The 21,345-nt window shown below is 38.0% G+C and overlaps 2 pseudogenes; both read right to left on the reverse strand.

Moving 5' to 3' along the window:
- Positions 1-3,721: 3,721 nt before the first annotated feature.
- Positions 3,722-4,501, reverse strand: LOC149141660 (protease Do-like 9 pseudogene; annotated as a pseudogene).
- LOC149141661 (DNA mismatch repair protein PMS1-like) lies at positions 4,498-10,552 on the reverse strand (annotated as a pseudogene).
- Between the last annotated feature and the right edge of the window lie 10,793 nt (positions 10,553-21,345).

A 21,345-nucleotide genomic window follows, 5' to 3' on the forward strand; every position in this document is an offset into this window, starting at 1 on the left:
ATTAGGGATTTGAGATTATTTCAATTCTAATAAGTTCATTTTCTAATTAGATGGAGAAATTAATATATAAGCAAATTTTATTTAGCAAAATGGTTCATTTTACAATAAAATGTGTAATTCCTTTTTTCTCTCAAGTTAAAGTTGATCCATAACCTTTTTTAGATGGTTAATCATGTAAATGTGTATATTAGTAAAGCATTCTTCATGTTGTAATAATTTTTTTATTATATTTATAAAGCCTTTAGCTATATCAACCACATTAATATTTTTAATATGGTTATATTAGTTTACTTTAGAATTATAAGTAAAATGAACACCTTTATAAAACTATATTAATATATATCCTTCATTTATGCCCCACCTTTTTAATTAAGTGTACAATAAAAATATTTCCAACTTAGAAACAATATGATATATTAACAGTTAAATTTAATCGAGATATATCTATTAATAAAGATAAAGTTGGTTTATGAGATTTATTAATAAATATGGTTTATGAGAATTTGAGAATTACAATATGTAAAAATAAAAACAACAAAGTGAAAACACATTTCAAAAAAGATATGAAAAATAATAATAATTGAGAAACGTTTGTTTAATGAAATGGGAATAGTTAAGAAAATGGGAGAAGAATGAAGTTTTCCAGATGAGCTTAGTTGTTATACTGTTATAGAGAAATATTTATAATATTCAAAGTTATAAAGAAATTTATGATAGACATGAAGTCATGGACAATGTAATTTGCAAATAAGATAATATTAATGTTAATTGTAAATAAGATAATAATAATGTTAATTATAAATTAGATATCTTAATAATAATAGAGATTTTAAAGAGTGACTAATCATTTAGTCTATTTAGTGAATTTGATATGATTTCTTTTAATTTATTATTTTAAAGTACAAAAATGTATGAATGAACAATATTATTTAATTTATATGAAATTGTAAATTTCTCTATCTCACCAATACTAATTTTTACTTTTCCAACAATGTTATTATAAAATATTTAATAACATTGTCATCACAAGTAAAGCAAAGCCTTAGGTATATAAGCTAATTACATTGTAAGGCATTGCGCATGTGAATAGTTACATAACCATTGTGTTATACATCTATGTACACATCATCCACCATCAATGCTTTGATATCGTTAGCTATAATGTGTCTTCTATTTGTGTTTTCTTAGGTTACTCCTATAGAAGTGGGTGTCTTGAATGGACCTTTGAATATTTTCATAACCATTGATATGTGTTAGATGACCATCTATGCATCCTCCACCATCGATTCCTTGAAGTTGCTAGCTATAAATCATCTCCCTTCTTTGATTTCTAAAATTGGTTTCTTTTTTGAAAAGAGAGGATGTGAGATAGAGCCGGTTGTTTCCATTCATCTGAACCCATGATTGAGAAATGTGAGCAAAAAATGGAAAATTAAAACTAGAGAGGAAATGAATGAAAAATAGTTTTGACAAGAGTATAATGGCGGTGTGATAATGACACTCTGGATCATCTGGAAATTTATGTCCTAGAAAAGCTCAACAATAGTGCAAACTACCTAGCATATTTTATCAATGTTTCGTGAACATGAGTTGAAAGAAAATTATGTGCCTTTTTCTATGTTTTATGTTATGATGTAGTGTTTTCATGTCTTAGCTTTAAATAAGATCCTACAATCTTTGCAAGATTAGCCATATCACACTCAAGGCTATTTTGTCTATGACATAGTGCATGATATCATACTTAAAATCCCTACACAACATGTATCATACCTCAACACCTTTTGGCCACAGCGTATCACATTGCTCCAAACATTTCTTCATTTTGACATATTGCATGGTGTCAAATTTTCTTTTCATGTGACACATCCCAATTTCTCAAACTTTTCTTCATCATGATAAAGGGAAAATTTTCACTTCCCTTCTAATCCTTCAATTTTTTCTTCCCTTTTGATTTATCATGTCACACAAAGTTTTTTTTCTATGCGACATATCACATTTCTTGAATCTTTCTATCCCTACAAATCCCTTTTTTTATATCACACCATGTTAAATTTTATTTTAAAGAGATATGTCACATTTCCTCAAACTTTCTACTTATGCAACACAATTTTTTATTGCATCACATCAAAGTTTGGTTTCATGTGATACACTTTAGTATGATACACCCTGTGTCACACCTCTCTCAAAATTTGATGTAATATGCCTTGTTTCACACCTCTCTTAAATTTTGGTGTGATATACCTTCAACCTTTTAAAGAGCTTTATTTAATGTCTCATGCACCCCTTTTAAAAAATATTCGTGTTATGTGAATCACTTTAAAAACTCTTGTCTTTATGCACTTTATAAAAACTTTTTATTCCATAAAGCATTTCAATGTGGATTCTATGATCCCGAATGGGACATCTAGTTTGCTTGTTCCATCAATTTAGTTTAATGACCATCAAAGTCATATGGAATGTCCTTTCCATTGCATCATAACTCCGCCAAAAAATGGTCCAACATGTGAGAAAAAATGTTTTTGATGCCAACTTCAAACAACTTTGCACTAGGTGGCACTCTTCACCTGCCTCCCTTCAATGCAACCTTCAATGTTTTTTTGCATACATTACCTACCTTACTAGTTCAGAGATGGTGCTCTTCCTTCTATTCCAAACACCATTCCAATCATTTTCTATTATTCCATCTCTAGTTTACATTTATATATTCTTGGATATACTAACTCTAATTTCTTTCTAATATTCCTTTTACCATTTAGTTTCCCTAGTTGTAATGCCCCACTTAATCGTATCATGCAAATTTTATTAATGTTTAAATTACCTGAAAATACTGACTTATAATTATCAAGAAATATTGGTGAATACCTTCATTTGGGAAACTGTAAATTTTATTTACTGATATAAAATTTATTATTGTTATTATTCAATTCCCAACTTGTCTTCCCAAATTTAATCTTGGAGAAGAGAAGTCAAATGTAAGGATGAGGGAGTAGTTATGACATTAATGAGAGGTGGTTGAGGTGGAGAGGAGGAGGGGGAGCATAAAAGGGGAAGGATAAGGGAAGGAAGGGGGGGATGCTTGGTCTTACTTTTGGTTTGGTTTGGCTGTGGTTTTGGAGGAATTGTTTGAGAGAGAAGAGGGGAGTATTATTCATCTTGGACACACTACATCTGGTTGGACTTGGGCTTTGAGGGCTAGGGAACCTGTGGAGGTTTCCTGGGCTAGGAATTACTTCCTAGTTGGCTGGGGGGTAAATCCAGTTGGTAGTCAAGAGGAGCGTTCCAGCAGGAGCAACAGCTCAAGGGTATCTCCACCAGGCTTTCGATACAGGTATTCCTCTATGCATAGATTCTCATGTAAGTGATTGAAATGAAATGTTCACTATTTAAATTGTAGGAATTAGATTTTAAATGGTAAATTATCATCGTTTAAATGTCTTGTCAGAAATAAATTATTGCCCTTTTATTTCATGTAAAATTAGAGAATATAGATCTAGTAGAGGACCCTAGGAGGGGACCTTACACGTGGTATCAGAGCTTAGGTTCAAAATATGGACCTTGAAGCCGGTTACTTTATCGAAGTTCATAGCCAAAACCAAAGCGAGTAGTACCCTCTTGATATCCCCAACCTAGCATCTTTCCTATCATGTCGTCGAAGTAGTAAACAATATTCATCTGAATAATCAGATCAGAATGTAAGGAATGTCACCTCTGGAAAACTGATTCATGTTTTCAAATCATCAGATATAGCTGAAGGTATGCAATGTGTTGCAAGAATATCAGGAGTTGCTTCCTTCGATTTTTTTTTGTTGCCAAAACAACAATCTGTTGATACTCTAGGTCATATCTCAGAAAGTCATCCTCACAGTTTTCCACCATGTCTGCAAGATGCCTGAGATTTTTACATGCACTCCATTGGAAGCCAGGACCTGTGTATTTACAATATCCTCACAACCAATATTTATATCTGCAACCAGGACCGAGAAATCACCACCAACCATTCATCTTCTGTTCGTGCCATAGAATGCAGTAGCTTGTCCAACAGTTTTACTGGAGCGTCGTAGTCATAATCCTTTCCATATTCAAAACGAAGGTATGGCACAGACAGAGCTGAAAATACAAATCTAGCTATGATGTAATAAGATGGAGGCTTCCCCTTTATATGTGCAGGAACTAGGCGTTTGTGAGTAGAAAGCTCGATATCAAATTCATGATACTCAGAATCACGTAGAATTTTGACTCTGGCATGCTCTCCTGTGTACTTCTTTGAAACAAGGTAGCTAAAACCTATGCGCTCACCACGCCTGAAAGGAACAATTCCATCATTAGAAATATCAATTCCATCAAAACTGAGAAGAATATCTGACGATGTCAAGAATTTTGTTGTTGGAGCTATTGGTTCTACCTTTCCCACATCATTGCTTCTTTACGGAGGACTCTTGAAGCAGCTCTTCATTGTAAACATTTGGCCTATTTTCTCCAAATTCAGATTTACCTTTATCATTTACATTTTCAATCATCTCACAATCCTCCACAAAAGAAGGTTCCTTTGTTTCTGCATTCTGTGATGATAACAATGGGCTGCATGTGTGCCTCAACTACGAGTCACTTTCAAAGTTATTAATAGCATAAGTATATTTATTAGGAGAATAATATTTTTCTAAGGACTCTCTTAGAGTAGACATAAGAAGACCTTCATCATGAAGAAATATCTTTCTTTTGTCTGGAGTTACATTCACATCATATGTTGTAGTGGGAAGGATGAAATTTAAGATGACCATAGGATATTGCCGAGAGTTATAAGATTTGTATAGCTCATTCAAAAGTTTCGTCACTTTTGGCATGTCCACAGGGCGGCCATTCACATAGACAAACTGTCGATCTCCTGAAGCCCTTCCACTTCCAGATCCGGGCTTAGACATAAATCCTTCAAGACGGCATCCATCTGAGACACATATGTCTAAAGGGTCTAAACATGCAAGTGTCTTGGTACCAAAAACTGTTACTATATTATCCTTAATGGAACCACTTCCCTGTGTTCTTAAAACCACATTCTTGGCATTTTTGCTTGTCACATTAGTGCAGACAAATCAGACACCTTTGGCAATAAGAGCATAAGCATGCAATAGGGACAGAAGTCGGCCATATTCTCGACGAATATTTCGACTGAACTCCTTATACCTTATAGGCAAAGATGAAAACAATTTTGTCACTGTAACAGTAGTACCAATCTGATGTGCCATACCTTTCTGGGAAGAAATCAGACCTGAATGGTCAAATGTCAATTGTGTACCAACAGTTTCATGCCTTGTTCTAGTTACAATTGTGTTGAAGCCCCGAAAATCGGGTCTACAACAAGGGGGATACCCACCCGGTCCGGACCTTGGTTAACAGCTCCTTTTCCGTTTGCTATAGTGGGTCCGACTAGGGATATGGGACCAGTTTCCCAATTTATGTGTGTGTGTGTGTGTGAAGAATTGATATTTCCTTTCTAAAAGTTCCTAAGTGAGATGCTCTAATTCTAACTCTAATCTAATAATATGCAAATTGTATTCTAATAAGCAGAAATATCTAAGTCTACACTAACCCGGGGTGTAATGTTTCTATTATGCGATCTAAAATGATTTCATATAACAATTGGTAATAAAGATCATTCAACTGTTATGAGAAAAGAATTCAATAAAGATGAACCACTTTGTATAAAAAGTTAGACGAAACAGTTGTGAAAAACATATCGCATAATAAGCTACTCATACATTAAGCACAAATAAATAGCTATCACCATACAAAAGTGCCAAATGATAACTCAAGCATTCACGCATCAATATATAAACAACTGAACATGAATATCACTTTTAACACAAAGGCCGAAATAGTTAAGAGATAGAAGTACCATTTATAACTAGTTCTACTCATGAGCTTCAAGCGATAATGATTTATCTCTTCTTGATCCAACATCCACTAAGAGTACAGAAGTGCAACATCAGTAGCAGATATTAAATGCAGATATCAATAAATCCTGTTCCATTCATTCACCAAAACCTCCTCAGAGGGTACAAAAGTGCATGTTCTGGGGATGAGTTTTTGATAAATTTCAGGACCCTTCTCTAAATGCATGAGAAGGGTTCAAATACTACTAACTAAATATAAAAATAACTTATTACAAAAATGTAGGATGCGGTTTAAATGACCGTCCTCATTTCAGGCAAAAATAAAACAAAATTAAAACTAAAACTGGATCTAAAATTAAAACTACTAACTAATTATCTGTATTTTCTCCTGGAAATCGCACGCGTTCAGCATCTGTTTGAGAAGAGTCGGCTGGCCAACTTCCGATTTTAGCTGTGTTGTGAAAACAGAATCGGCAAGAGTTGGCACCATCTTCTCGGTAGAATTGATGATACACTTGAGAGTCATGCACTGGCTGTGTGGTTTTACCAAGTATGCCCAGTAATAATCCCAATTCAGCTTGGTTAACCTTTGGATTGATTCTGCCTTTTCTTGAGCCTTCTATCTCCAGTCTATTTGTAGTTGTTGTACTTTAGGTAAATACCCTGGAGTGGTTTCTAAGATTAGATTTGCTCTATGCAAATTTTCATTTATACAGTCAATAATGTTGTTTGCTGTCGTGGATGCTTCTTCTGCTGCTTGCTCTGCTTTCCTGATTTGTGCATCCCATTTGTTAAAGAGCATTTCTTTGTGATTGTCATTGATTATTGGTGCGCCTGCTCTTTTTCCCTCCTCTTTTTCTTGCCAAGCTAAATATTCAGTAATTCGTTTATCAATTAAATCATAATCATGTCGTAAATCCACGACTTGATTAGTGATTTTATCACTTGTTTCACAATACGAGTTCCACTGTGATATTCTTTGGCTCAATGCTTCCTGTTGCTGTAGTAGTTGTTCGTTCAAGGAAATGGATTCTGTGATGAATTCTGTAAGTTTAGGATCATCCTTGTGCATCTCCTGCATATCCTATAACTGTTTTTCTCTCTCAGGCAAACTGTTCTGGTAACCTATCTGCATTCGTTGGAAGTCCTGTTGTAGCCTTTCAAGTTGTTTCTGTGCTTCGTTGTTGGCGTTGGCTTGTTGTAGCTGTTGTTGCAAAACTTGTATCTGGTCTTCCTTTTCTTTTAGCAGTTGTTGTACCTCAGATGCTTTATCAATAGTCGTCGAGGCATATGCTCCTGCGATCTGAGATAATTTGGTGAGATTCTCAGTGGGATCAGTAGTAGGATCTTGCCATAGGATGTCTAATTTCTCTGCATCATGAGAGAGCACGTTTTCCAATTTCCTTTTCTTCCTTTGTCTTCTCACTACTGCCTTGTGTTGTGGACTATAAAATATATCAAGAGGAGGAATCTCCTCTATTTTGAGCATAAGTTCAGAGGATGGGGTAACAGGAATATGTTCCATATCTGAGACATTGCTAATTGTTCCTGTGACTATATCTTTTGTTGTCTGTACATTGCTCACAGGTGTCTTTGTGCTTTGTCCTTCAAGATTGATCAAATCATTGAAGGTCTCCCATTCTTTATCTAGCTCGGTTCTGACTAGTGGCTGAACGATGAGAGGGGGAGGATCTATTTGTGGGGAGGTAAAAGCCTGTTGCTGTGGGAGCCCTTTTGATTGGGCAGTATCCTTTACTGACCCCTCGCTTTTCCCATGGTCACTCTCTGATCTCTTGGAATGTTCAGATGTTTCTTTCCCGGACTTAGATTTAGATCTATCTGTGCCTGAACTTCCACTAAGACTAATACTTGGAGTTGGTTCCCTTATGGGTTCTAAGCGTAGTTTTTCCAAAGGAATACTAGCTAACCTCCTTTCCCTGTATATCTTGAACTGCTGAAATTCTGCTGGAGAGAATCGCATTTGAGCCGAATGCAGAATTTCTTCAAGTGTGCTTTTCTGTTGGAATATGTCATCAAAAAGATCATCTTCTCCAGAAAACACCTTTATTTTGAGTGCAGTAGTGAAATTCTTAGCAATATCATGAGGGTCGAACGGTCTTCCCGGAAATTTGAACAATTGTAGACATGTTATGTTGTTTACTTCTGTGAATGCATGGCCTACATCAAATAGTGAAAAGGCCCCACAGGCTACAGGAAATTGTGGCCAAATAGCCTTCTTTTTGTCCTTCAAATCTTTAGTCAAACCTCCTTCTCCGCAGGTTTGATAAGCAATTTCTCGTGCCATGAGTTTATCAGGGACATACAAAGGTAAGATGTGAGGGGAAGCGGCACTTCCGAATACCCTGACATATGTAAACAGTTCTTCTCCGAACCATCTCGCGACAGGGAGTATGTCTACCTCTGCTTCAGGAGAACATCTTGGAGCATCTTTATCATACAACATTTTGTACAGGGGCAACATGATTCCATGACAAATCTTGTAGAAATACGGAGTGAACTTAGAATCCCACAATTCTTTATGATAAATATGAATGGGTAAGGGGTCTTGAGTCATCCATTTCCAACCCATCAAAGGAAACTTGGAAACATAACAGATCGCATCCATCACATATGCAGATAAGTAGAAAGGGGGATAAATTCTCTGAGAAACGGTTCTTTTAGACCGGTAATTTACAATGGCCGTGACTAAGTTATCAGACAATATTTTAGCCCAATCCATGATAGTAGCATTCGTGGCGGCATCCAATAATGGTATCCATTCAGATGAAAATTTGTTAATGTCTGGCATTCCAAAAAGTCTACATAGCATGGCAGCAGCAAAGCAATACAGGGAGGTGAGAGAACCAGTACTATACATACCATGTTTATCCTTTTTTAGCAGTTCGTCCCTTCTTGACCAGTCTTTGGTGCATTCTGCCAGGTCTTGATTTTCTTTTGCAAAATTCTCTATGAACTGCTTGTTATAAGTCGCATGTGGCTCTGGTAAATGATACATGAGCCTCAAATCTTGTGAAGCGAATGAGCCAATGAGTCCTTGACCCTGAGTCTTAAACTGTCTATTTCTGATATCAACACTGTCCAGTATCCATTTAACCATGTCTGTGTATGGGAGAATTTTGGGCCTCGCCGCTATCCTGTGTAAGAACGAACAAGCTAGCTCTGTAATGGATGCCTTGGAAGAACCATGTGAGCCTGTAGTAGCCATAACTTCCATCACTCTAGGATTTTATTCCTCAAGTAGACTATACATGCCTTCCTAAGTAGAAATACCAGCGTCTCTGTTACAGGCAGTTTCTGTATACAAGGGCGCCATTTCTTTCTCTTCAGAACTCTGGGCTTTACCTTTCTTTCCCATAATATCCTGCGTACTGCTTTGTATCGTTCTTTGTTCTCCGTTCCTGCAATTTACAAGTGAAGTGAGAATAATGATAAGGAAAGGTGACGGGAAAGCTTTAAATGCCGAAGACATGTAAAATATACCACCTTATGTGAAATGGCTCTTTCGATAAGCACGAAACCCTATTTCATTAATGATCAACAACTAACTCATTAATTAGAATTAAAGTGCATAAGTAGGTCTCGATTTATGGAAAATACTTTTTGAACAACGAGCCTGAAAGATCTGCGATGAAGCAATTTGGAGATTTGCTTCGCAATATCGCAGATCGCAACATCGCAGAATCACGACATCGCTTGCTCGCTATATCGCAAATTCACAATATCACAATATCGCATTATCACATTATCGCATTGTCGCTCTATCGCAAAATCGGAATATCGCAATATCGCATTATCGCATTATCGCAAAATCGCAATATCACAATATCGCAATATTGCAGGAGCGTGGCATATGACAATTTTCGTTAATCTGTTTTCTGCAAAATGCGATTTGCAATATGCGCCATCGCATATTGGCAGTTTAAAGCTTTTCAACATAAGCGGTGTTTGATGCATGCGATGTGATATATGTTTGTAGTCCCGCATCGCGATGTCGCAATCTTGGAATTCAGCTTGCAAGGAGGTATCCATGATCCTTTTGCGATGCGATATTTCCTAAGGAATCATTTTACTTTATCATAAAACTTAGATTTTTTAAATTTTTCAAGGAGATTTTCCTAAGTTTATGATGGTAAGTTTTATTAAAAAGGAAATACAAGCACTAATTGATTTTTTAAATTTTTTGACTAAGGGTCCCCACTTATTGAGTATTAGGAATAACACTAAATAAGAAGGGGGGTTGTTGCTGGCCACAACAAATTGTCACATCTCCCAAAGCACAAAGTGAACTTAGTGCCTCTCCTAGGAATCCAAAGGAAGTCAACGATTGCAGGTCAGAAAAAGCTGAAATCTTGGAAGTATGATACTTGAGAGTCACACTCTGATAATTGTCAAGTGAAATACCACAACCATTATCTCCAACCTCAAAGGATTCTCCTCCATACTCTTTTAGTTTAACCTCAATGTTGCTTGCTCCTGCGTCCAAGCTATTTTCTACAAGTTCCTTAACAGCACTTGAAAGGTCTAGAATAACTTGTCCAGAACATATTCTGTGCACATCTGCTTTATTGATAGGTTTGATGGTTGTTGAATCTGCCCTTCCACCCATCCTCAGACATAAAATGATCCAATCAATTTTTCACATAACATTAACCTGCATGAGTATCAGGACTTGTACTCAATGCATCTTATAAAGTAAAAATCCGCACTTTAAAGTCCAATGCAGAACAACACTTTAGTTTTATACTTTACCTTGTCTGAAAAGTCTATTGAAAATGTAGATATTATGGACAATTCTGATCAGTGAGAACTTCATATAAACAATCCAATAATTATAACAGCAGCAATTTGGCCAAATTTGAAGTTTCTTGTGACTTCAAAGAATTAATATTTACATCAACTACAAAGGCTGCTAGCTGGCTTCTCTAGTCTAAAAGATCGTTTTAAATAAGGGTGGGTTCTTACTCTACCCTGATGAGGTAGGTCGATCCTATGCAGTGTGATCTCTTCCTGTCAAACTCTCCTCCTCAAAACACTTACGAGTCCCAGACATGATACTAAGGTATAGGTACAGGTTGCTTTGTATCATCAGCTTAATCTTTTGCAACTTTTCCTCTGAATATTTGGCACCATTGTATATAATTCTTTCCTGCACTTGATATCCCAGTGATAAAAGCAATCTGTTTGAATGATTATTCACATCTACTACATGTACTGATACCCCTCAATTAAGAGTTGTACTCCATGATGACAACTCTTGCACCTTGGAACTTCTATGCTTCAATGTCTATCAAGTTTGACTCAATTCAGAATTTCCTGAAGATGCACCTGAAGGGAAACAATAGTCACTTTAACTGCCCTTCTACCTTTAGAACTTTGTTGTTTGTTTTTCTTGGCTTCTTTGAATTCCAAACTGTCAATGTCATCTTGTGATAATTGCACAAGTGAATCAGAGTCTTGCAGAGACAGTTGCAGCTCATTGTTTTTGAGGAATAACATAGCTCCTCAATAATTGTTCCTGAATGTATACTACTAGTCTACCTTTATCTCAGATGCTGACTTATGCACCATATAAGTTGATCCAACACCATTCACAGTCAAATCTTTATTTCTACTATTTTTGAATACCTGCCTTGAAATCAAATAACCCGAAATACACTCCCTTTGATGAAGAGAGTCGCCATGTGACTGTCTCCTCTCCAAATCATAAGTGTGTGGAAAATAAAGATCTCTGGCGCAAGACATGCTCTTGGAAACCTTCATTGGACTACCAATTGGGAGGATAGAAATAGATTGAGATCCACAAAATTACTGAGACAGACGTGTTGGATAGGTCTTGTTTATGTTATTAGGATTTGCATTGTGTTCAAGAGTCCCCCAAGTTACCTGGACCATTATGATTGGAAATTTCTAAATGGTTGGTGTGGGCCTCTCAAATTACAGTGAGAACATGGGTGCATAACAAGCACGAAGTTATGATTGAGCACTAGGCTTTAATAGCTCAAAAAAAAAAAAACAAATATGATGGTTATTGAGCATATTAATTTTACAAACCTGAAAATGTTTCATTGGAAATTGCCTAGAAACATATATGGTTTTCAATTAGTTTGCATGCCTTGGAATTTCTTCAGCTATTCTTGTTGACAACTAGCAGTTGTGGTTGTTGCTGCCTATATACAGTTTGGATGCACTATATGATTGTTAGTACCATTTCTTTTATTTTTGAAAACTTTCTCCCAGTGATCTTATGTTTGAGATAACTATCATCTCTACATGTAGGAATCTCTATCTTGGAACTTGTATACTCTTTTGAAAGTATATGCGATCATATTTTGGGTATTGAATTTATGAACTACCCTCCTCACCATATGGTAATGAAGTAAATCCATGAGCAACTCTAAGTGAACTATTTTGTTCCTAAAGAACTATGTTATGAAAATAAGAGCCATCTCTATTATTTATTTATTTACTTTGGAAGTTTCTTGAAGAAATACACCTAGAGGTTGAAGGTTGCACCACATAGCACAATTTTTCTTTGACTTAGGTGCTAGCTCTGAGGGGTAGCTATTTTTCCAAAATCATTGTGTATTTGCACTTGGCCTTGTCTATTTTTGAGACATGCTATACAGGGGAGGCAGACTACAATTAGAACGGAGCCATGGGGAATGGTTGCATACTCTGCTGATCTAACCAGTGAACCAATGCCCCATTGGTGGTAGTCATTTCTATTTGACTTTCCAAATTCTTTAGTTAAAGCATAGATTGTTTTGTATTGAATAAGTTTGAGTTGTAATTTGTAAATCTTCACACATAAAATGGATAGAGAAATTAGTCACGGGTTTCTACATTTAGAAAATGGACATGTTAACTTAGAGAAGCCTTGTTTTATAGTACTATTATGTGAAAGTTAATTTTAAGGAATTTAACCATTGGAACATGTAACTTTGACTACTGGATTCCAGTTTTATAAGGCATTTGGAGGTAGTCTACCTTTAAAACAAAAAGGCTTTGAATAGATTTTGAACTACCATGTGTCAAAAAAAAAATCTTATCGGGGGTTTAACCAAGGTCCAAGATGTACTGTGATTGTCCTTAAGGTAATGATGAGTTCTAAATTAATGAACCCTAGATAGACAAGAGAACACATTCTAGACTTGGACAGTTATAACTTCTCATCTTAACTTAGAAAAGTCCTCATGGTTCTCACGTGCAAAAATCAATATTCAAAAGAAATCATTTGAACAATGGCTCTTTGGCTAACTTATATAGGAGTCACCCATATTCTATAGGGCATATGGAGGTTAGTTATCTTGAATGTAGAGCCATTGGTTTAATAGGACTATTTGTATCTATTGTTTGTTGAAGTATTATTTTAGACAATCTACTTGCATTATTGTGCAGAATGTTTGAGGTCTATAAGATCATTTTGGTAGGGATTGTTGATGTCATCTTAAAAAAAAAAAAAAAAAATGGGGTTATCTTATCATTGATTGTGTCCATGAATCTCAATGGCTATGGTTCTATTGTTGATCTCTCAACCTGCTAGAATTGTGGTATTTAGTCTTCAGTTGTTTTGAAGGTTGACTGAAGAGTGGCCAGAATTGTTATTGATCTCTTACAGAAGTTCTATTTGTGGTTTTGGAGCTGAACAGAGATAATTGTGTTATAGATTGTTGCCATTCCTAGAGCCAACTTCCTGCTAAAGTATAAAGTTGGTGGATTTTCAATTAAAGCATAAATATTTACATTTAGAGCTATTCATAAATTAGAAATCATCCATTTTTACAAAGATATTCTCTACATTATTTGATGAATTGTTAGGCAACATTTAGGCATGAGTCACATTCTCATCCTAGACATGTGCTTAGTGTATGCTGACCACCAGAAATTAACTGTGAGATCTGTCCTTTTCTTTAATGGGAAATACGAGGAATGAAATTTAACATTCACAGATTGGTTAAGTTGCTCTGCCACTTGCAATTAAGTCAAGATCATTGTACTAACTTAACTGTAGCACATTCATGTTAATAATTCAATAATAAGTGAGGGTAACAGTGAAAGACATTTTATTTTGAAATATAGATGTAACAGATATATCTGTGCGTGGGAGAATTAATTGTATTATGCTGCTGAAGACATAAATTCTTTTATTGAGGGTTTGTTCTTTGTTTTCCATCCAAGCAACTTCTAGGTTACTCTATGTATGCCATAAACTTGGAACATATAATCATTAAAAACACCATAAGGAATTCAATATAAAAGTCTTACTGGCAAGTACCATCCTTTAAAGAAAAGACAAAGCCCCTGCTTGCTAGTGCCATAACATGAAATATGGAGCTGGCACTTCACTACCTTCCAAAGGAGATGTTTTTGATGAGTGCAGGGCATGCAAAAATAAGGATGGGTTATGGTGAAGAAGGATTTAATCAATAATATATTATATGAAAAATACGTTAAGCCTCTCCAATCATGTCGTATTCAGATGTATCAGCAGTTTGTTGTAGTAATCTATTTTCCAAAAATTAGATCAGTTCTTCATTACAGTTTGTATTTTAACTGTCTCGTTTAAGTGGCAAAATTCTATTTACATTCTTTAAGTGGTGCTAGAATGAATTCTGTGAAGCCCATAATGTGCTTTGTCAGTTTCATGGTCTGTGCAAGTAGGTTATCCATTAGGTTGGGCTTAGGCTTCCTTTCTGTAACCACTAATCAACATTGATGTTAATATTAGCTATTAATTGATATTATTTTTAAAATTTATTGAGAAAGTGTGTTTTAGTTGGTACATTTTGGTGAAATTTATTAGCTCTCACAATCAAGAAGCAAGCATCAGGATGCAAGTCCTTGTGTTGACATCCTGCTCTTTGTGAGTGCTAACATCACTTGACCATGCCTATGTACTTTGTAGACATGGTTACTAGAGCCAATGGGTTTGACTTGGACTTGTGGGCCTGATTCATTGGCCTGCTTGTGCTGTTACAAAGTGGCAGTGAGTCAAACTTGCCAAGGTGCATTTTACCTGTGAGTATTTGCATGTCAAAATTGGACCTGGCAAGTACTTGCAGGTCATTCATAGGTCAAAAGTTGATTCACTGATGCATTGAGCCCTTTTTCTCATTTTCAGCATCATTGGAACATTGGTCATCCTTAAAACTGTCTGCAACAACACAGCCTAGGACCACATAATCTTGCTTGGAATTACCTACATAGTCCCTTTTATCATCCTTTTAAAAAAAAAAATGGAAAGTTATCCATGATAGTACTTGAGTTAACATGACATCTGGATCCCAAAGGCACATCCGCCTCCAAACCCTCAACTACATTCTTTGTTGTTTTTGAAAATCATTTCTCTTTTGACTTTGCAATTAGATCAATGGCAGGAGATATACTAGATCGATCTCTCTCTTCATTCTTTATTTAGCACTTGAAACAACCATGAGAAACTCTCCATTAGTTTCATCGTTGATCTCACCAAAGGCTGATTTGTAAAGCTCCTGTTTAGTGCCAACATCCCCAGAACAACATCACCTGGCTTGGACATTTCTGATATATTGTTTGCCTCCATAAGATACATTTTCTTATCATGACATAATTTTATTAATGATGTGTTGAGAATGCAACAAGATGATGGAGCTTAGTGGAAAGAAGTCGCCTTCACTAAGTGGGCCCACAGGCTATTTTTGGCGCAAAGTCTATTTTTAGACTATGTCTATTTTTAGACATATGGATCATGGTCTATGAGTTGCAGGATGCTATTTGTGGATGATTGGTCATGTCGATAAAAATACATGGACTTATATTTTTAGACATATAGGCAGGTTTCTATTTTTAGACTGCCAGGCTAAAAATAGAACAGTCGAATATTATTGTCTCATAATAATATTTGGACTATAAACATTATCTTATCCTCTCAGAGCACTTCAGTTTGAGCTACATATGTGGCACATGCAGCTTTCAGAAGGAAATACGCTTTCTTTGTGGGTCAGTTGAGCTATTGCATGCAGGACTTCAGTTAGAACTCATGTGGTTGAGTTTGGTGGAGTTGACTGTGGAGTTGATGTAGTTGTGTTCAGTTTGACTTGGTTGAACTAGTTGTATTTTAGTCTAACTAAAGAATACACTAGTGATGAGTTGTGTGAATTAAATATTAATTAATTCACTAATTATTAACTCATAAAGCAACTGAAGAATACATCAGTTAACTCAGTGCATGTACAGTTCAGTGGAGACAAGTGTTAGAGGTTGAGATTGCTATCAGTTGTGACTATAGTTGTGCATGAGATCTTGCACAATCAATGGGATTGAGTTATGCCAATGAGGACTGAGCAGTGTGGGCCAATACTAAGGCAATTGTAGCTTGTGCTCACGTGATTTTCACTTTGGATTGTGCAGTGGAGGCAGGCAAAGCAGCGAAGGAAATTTGAACCTGTGACTTGTTCGGATCTGAGCTAGTTTTGTGTGTAATAGGTGGAGATAGTACTGAGTACTTGTGAGGAGTATTGTACTATGTATTGTTACATGTTCTCAATCATTATAATATACAGATAGTGTGGGGTTTTCAGCTGTATGCTTTCCCCGGGTTACATACTATGTTAATGTGTGCATGCGATTGAGGTTTCATTGATTTTAATGCTGCTAAATTGATGATCAACATAGAGGAGGTTATGTATTATGGATGTATTCCACAATAGTGTATAATCGGGATAATCTCTTTGAATAAGTGTCATATTATTCAAAATTTCTACATGGTATCGAAGTTGTTGATCATCAGATCTATTATTCAAAAAGTGTTTACATTTTATTTCTTCAGGCAGAGTCTGTAATCGGGCCAGGTAGCCTCTAGATTCATCCTTCCTTTGGAAGGTGAGATATCTGGTAAAAGCCCATACAGTCAATCTCTGTACGAGAAATACTTTGTTCTCATGAATTCTAGATCAGAGGCAGTTGAGTTTGGAGCTGGTGGAATTCGAATTTGCAGCAGTGTTTTCTTGGTATCAACGTGGCAATGTCTTTCAATGGATTGCGATTGGAGTATGCTCTTGAGGGAAGCTCGAACTATATTGCATGGAAGGACAAGATGGAGGCAGTGTTAGATGATAACGGGCTGAAGGAGTTCATAGAGGCTGATGTCCCAAAGCCTACTGATACTGCGCAAGTTGATGCTTGGCAAAAGAAGACAGCAAAGTGTCGAAGGATTCTGTTGGAGGGCGTGAAGGATCACATTGTGTCCAGCCTGCATGGAAAGGCTTCTCCATTCTTGATGTGGAAAGCGTTGATAGATCTATTCCAAAGCAAGAGCGATCAGAGGAAGCTGGCACTCAAAGATAAACTCAGAAACATCAAATGCGAGAAGGGAGACAGTATACCCAAGTATCTCACGAAGTTCACTTAGTGCAGGGATGAGCTGGGAAGTGTTGGGGTGACTGTCGATGATGAGGACTTGGTGAGCTTGGCTCTCCTTGGTCTTCCAAAGAGTTGGCATTCCTATCAGGACTCTATCAATGGTCGGGAGAAATTGCCAGGATGGGAGAGACTTTGGTCAGATCTTGTGCAGGAGGAGATCAGGCGGAATACCAGGGACAGATCTTCATCAAAGGGAACTGATGAAGAAAATTGCACTTTGGCTGCCAAAGCAAAGAAGGGGAAGAACAAGAAGGCTTCTCAGTCTGGTGCGAAAGGCAAGAAGTAGGACATGTCCAAGGTGAAGTGCTTTCACTGTCACCAGCACAGAAACTATGCCACTAATTGTCCGCAGAAGAAGAAGAACAAGCAAGATGTTGGATCTGCAGCAGGATAGGCTCTAGCCTCGCAGTTTGAGCTTGATTTTTCATTGATCACATGCTTGGTTTCAAGTGTGATGGGATTGGTGTGGTTTTGGACAATGGTGCGTCTTTTCACATGACAGGAGATCAAGATTTGTTTTCTGATCTAGAGGAGAAAGATCTTGGAGTGCACATCGAGATGGGCGATGATGGTAGATATAGTGCGACCAGTATTGGTACCATTTCCTTTGAGAGGGAGTTTGGTAAACCCTTCGTATTGAAGGAAGTGATGCATGTTCCAAGATTGAAGAAGAATCTTATCTCTGTGGCGATGTTAGAAGACAAGGGATATGATGTTGTTTTCAGCGAGGGAAAGGCTTTCCTGCGCAGCAAGACAACTGGAGAAACCCAGAAGATAGGGGTTCAAGTGAGGAACCTTTATCAGTTGCATGTAGATGGTTGCGCAGTAATGGCATGCAAGGCAGAAGGATTGGTGAGCCGGGATGATGGCGAGCTATGGCACAAGAGATTGGGTCACCTTCACCATGGAGCCTTGAAGATACTGCAGCAGATCACTACAGGGCTTCCTAAAGGAACTCTTGCGTAGTCAGATCAGTGCAAGGGGTGTACTTTGGGAAAGTTTGTGAAAGCCACCTTTCACGAGAAGGATAGTTGCGCCACGACGATCCTTGAGAGAATTCACACAGACGTGTGTGGACCTTTCTCAGTAGCTTCGACAGCAAAACATAGGTATTATGTGATCTTTGTTGATGATTTCTCTCGTAAGTGCTAGATCTTCTTCATGCAGAAGAAGAGCGAGACATACTCAAAGTTCTGTGAGTTCAAAGCACTGGTCGAGAAGGAGTCGGGGAAGAAGGTGAAGGCTCTTAGGAGCGACAATGGTGGTGAATACATCTCTGGTGAGTTCAAGGATTTCTGCAGTGCAGAAGGGATTCGAAGAGAGCTCATAGCTCCCCATAACCCACAGCAGAACGGGGTTGCTGAGCGGAAGAACAGAACGATCGTGGGTGTTGCACGGGCGATGTTGCATGATCAGGGCCTACCCCTTCACTTGTGGGCGGAAGCATGAAATACAGCAGTATATGTGCAAAACCATTGTCCTCACAGGATACTTGGCATGAGTACACCCGAGGAGGCTTATTCTGGTAAGAAGCCTGATCTTTCTCATTTGATGATTTTTGGTGCTAACGTTTACATGCATGTGACGAAAGATGCCAGGAAGAAGTTGGAGTCGACCGCAGAGGTTGGGATATTTGTGGGGTACACTGATACGCCCCACAACTATCGTGTGTATTTTCCAGACAGTGGCAAGACTGTTGTGCGACGGGATATAAAATTTCAGGAGGAGAAATCCATGAAGTGTTCGCTTGAGAGGGAGCCACACTTGCATGCAGATGAGGAGCTATTAGTTCCTAAAGATGAGCTTCAGGACGTGGATCAGCCACAGGACAAAGTTCATGGAGTGGAAGAGACCACCCATGCAGCGCCAACCATCAGAGGGCGAAAGCGCTTGACAGAAGCTGAGCGACTGGCTCAAGATGCAGAGAAATTTGTAGGACCACCTACAGCCCAACGCAGGCAAAGACAGTCACCTAATCGGTACACTGGATACATGGCTCTTGTGAGCAAATGTGTTGTGACTGAGCCATCCTCTTTCGAGGAAGTTGTGGAGGATCCCGCATGGGTAGACGCCATGGTGGAAGAGTATGATTCGATTGTCAGAAACAGTGCATGGGAGATTGTCCCAAGACCGGAAGGAAAATCAGTGGTGGGTTCAAGATGGATCTACAAGTTAAGCAGGTAGCTGATGGGAGTGTGGAGAAGTACAAGGCAAGATTTGTTGCCCGAGGCTTTTCACAAATAGAGGGGATCGATTATGAGGAGACCTTTGCACCTGTCGCAAGGTATTCTTCCATACGGACGATTCTTGCTCTCTCAGCGCAGATGGGGTGGCACATTCATCAGATGGATGTGAAGACTGCGTTCCTCAACGGAGTCATTGAGGAGGAGGTGTACATAGAACAACCCGAAGGTTTTGAGATCTTCAACAGCGAGTCGCATGTGTGCAGGCTCAAGAGAGCGTTGTATGGGTTGAAACAAGCACCACGTGCTTGGTACACATCGATAGACAACTATTTCACCGGACTTGGATTCTCCAAGAGTGAGGCGGATCCTAACCTATACCAGATTGTGGCGGAGGGTAAGATGCTTATCATTGTACTTTATGTAGATGATTTGATTCTCACAGGTGATGAGCTGTTGATACTTTCATGCAAGGATGATCTTGCTAAGGAGTTTGAGATGAAGGACTTGGGCCTCCTTCATTATTTCCTGGGATTGGAAATCTGGTAGCGCAGTGATGGAATATTTGTTTCTCAGGTTAAGTATGCTCGGGAGATACTGGAGAAGTTCAACATGAATGGCTGCAAGCCTATTGATACTCCTCTTCCTGGAGTTTGGAGGAAGGAGGATGCCACTTCAGCAGAAGAAGTGGATGCCACTGTTTATCGACAGTTGGTGGGGTTGCTTATGTATCTGGTCAATACACGACCCGATATATGCTATGCTATTAACCAGCTTTCACAAGCTATGGTTAAGCCAACCAAGCTCTTCTGGAAGGCAGGCAAGCATGTATTGCGTTATTTGAGAGGCACATCGGGATATGGATTATGGTACAGATAGGAGGATGAGGTGAAGCTATGTGGCTTCACGGATGCAGATTGGGTAGGGAACCCAACGAACAGAAAGAGCATATTAGGAGGGGTCTTCAGTATCAGGTCGATAGCAGTTTCTTGGTACAACAGGAAGCAGAGATCCATGGAACTCAATTCAGCAGAGGCCGAGTATATGGCAGCAAGTTTGGCTGCATGCGAGGCTATATGGATGAGGAAGATTCTGGTCGGGTTGTTCAGTTCTCACTTGGAGCCTACTGTGATTTGCTGCGATAACCAGAGTTGCATTAAACTCTCGGCTAATCCTATATTTCATGATAGATCTAAGCACATTGACATCAGGTACCATTATATTAGAGATTGTGTGCAGCATAGAATCATGTTACTTTCATACATTCCAACGGAGGATCAGGATGCTGATATCTTAACAAAGGCGCTCACCAGGAGGAAATTCGAATACCACCGAGGTAGGATAGGGGTTGCTGATAATCCATATCTTGTTGAGAGGGAGTGTTGAGAATGCAACAAGATGATGGAACTTAGTGGAAAGAAGTTGCCTTCACTAAGTGGGCCCGCAGGCTATTTTTGGCGCAAAGTCTATTTTTAGACTATGTCTATTTTTAGACATATGGATCATGGTCTATGCGTTGCAGGATGCTATTTGTGGATGATTGGTCATGTCGGTAAAAATACATGGACTTATATTTTTAGACATATAGGTAGGTTTCTATTTTTAGACTGCCAGGCTAAAAATAAAACAGTCGAATATTATTGTCTCATAATAATATTTGGACTATAAACATTATCTTATCCTCTTGGAGCACTTCAGTTTGAGCTACAGATGTGGCACATGCAGCTGTCAGAAGGAAATATGCTTTCTTTGTGGGTCATTTGAGCTATTGCATGCAAGACTACAATTAGAACTCATGTGGTTGAGTTTGGTGGAGTTGATTGTGGAGTTGATGGAGTTGTGTTCAGTTTGAC

This window comes from Pinus tabuliformis, chromosome X (genome assembly GCF_031772625.1).
Source record: "Pinus tabuliformis cultivar Carrire ecotype Pingquan chromosome X, CPIR1, whole genome shotgun sequence".
Lineage (NCBI taxonomy): Eukaryota > Viridiplantae > Streptophyta > Pinopsida > Pinales > Pinaceae > Pinus > Pinus tabuliformis.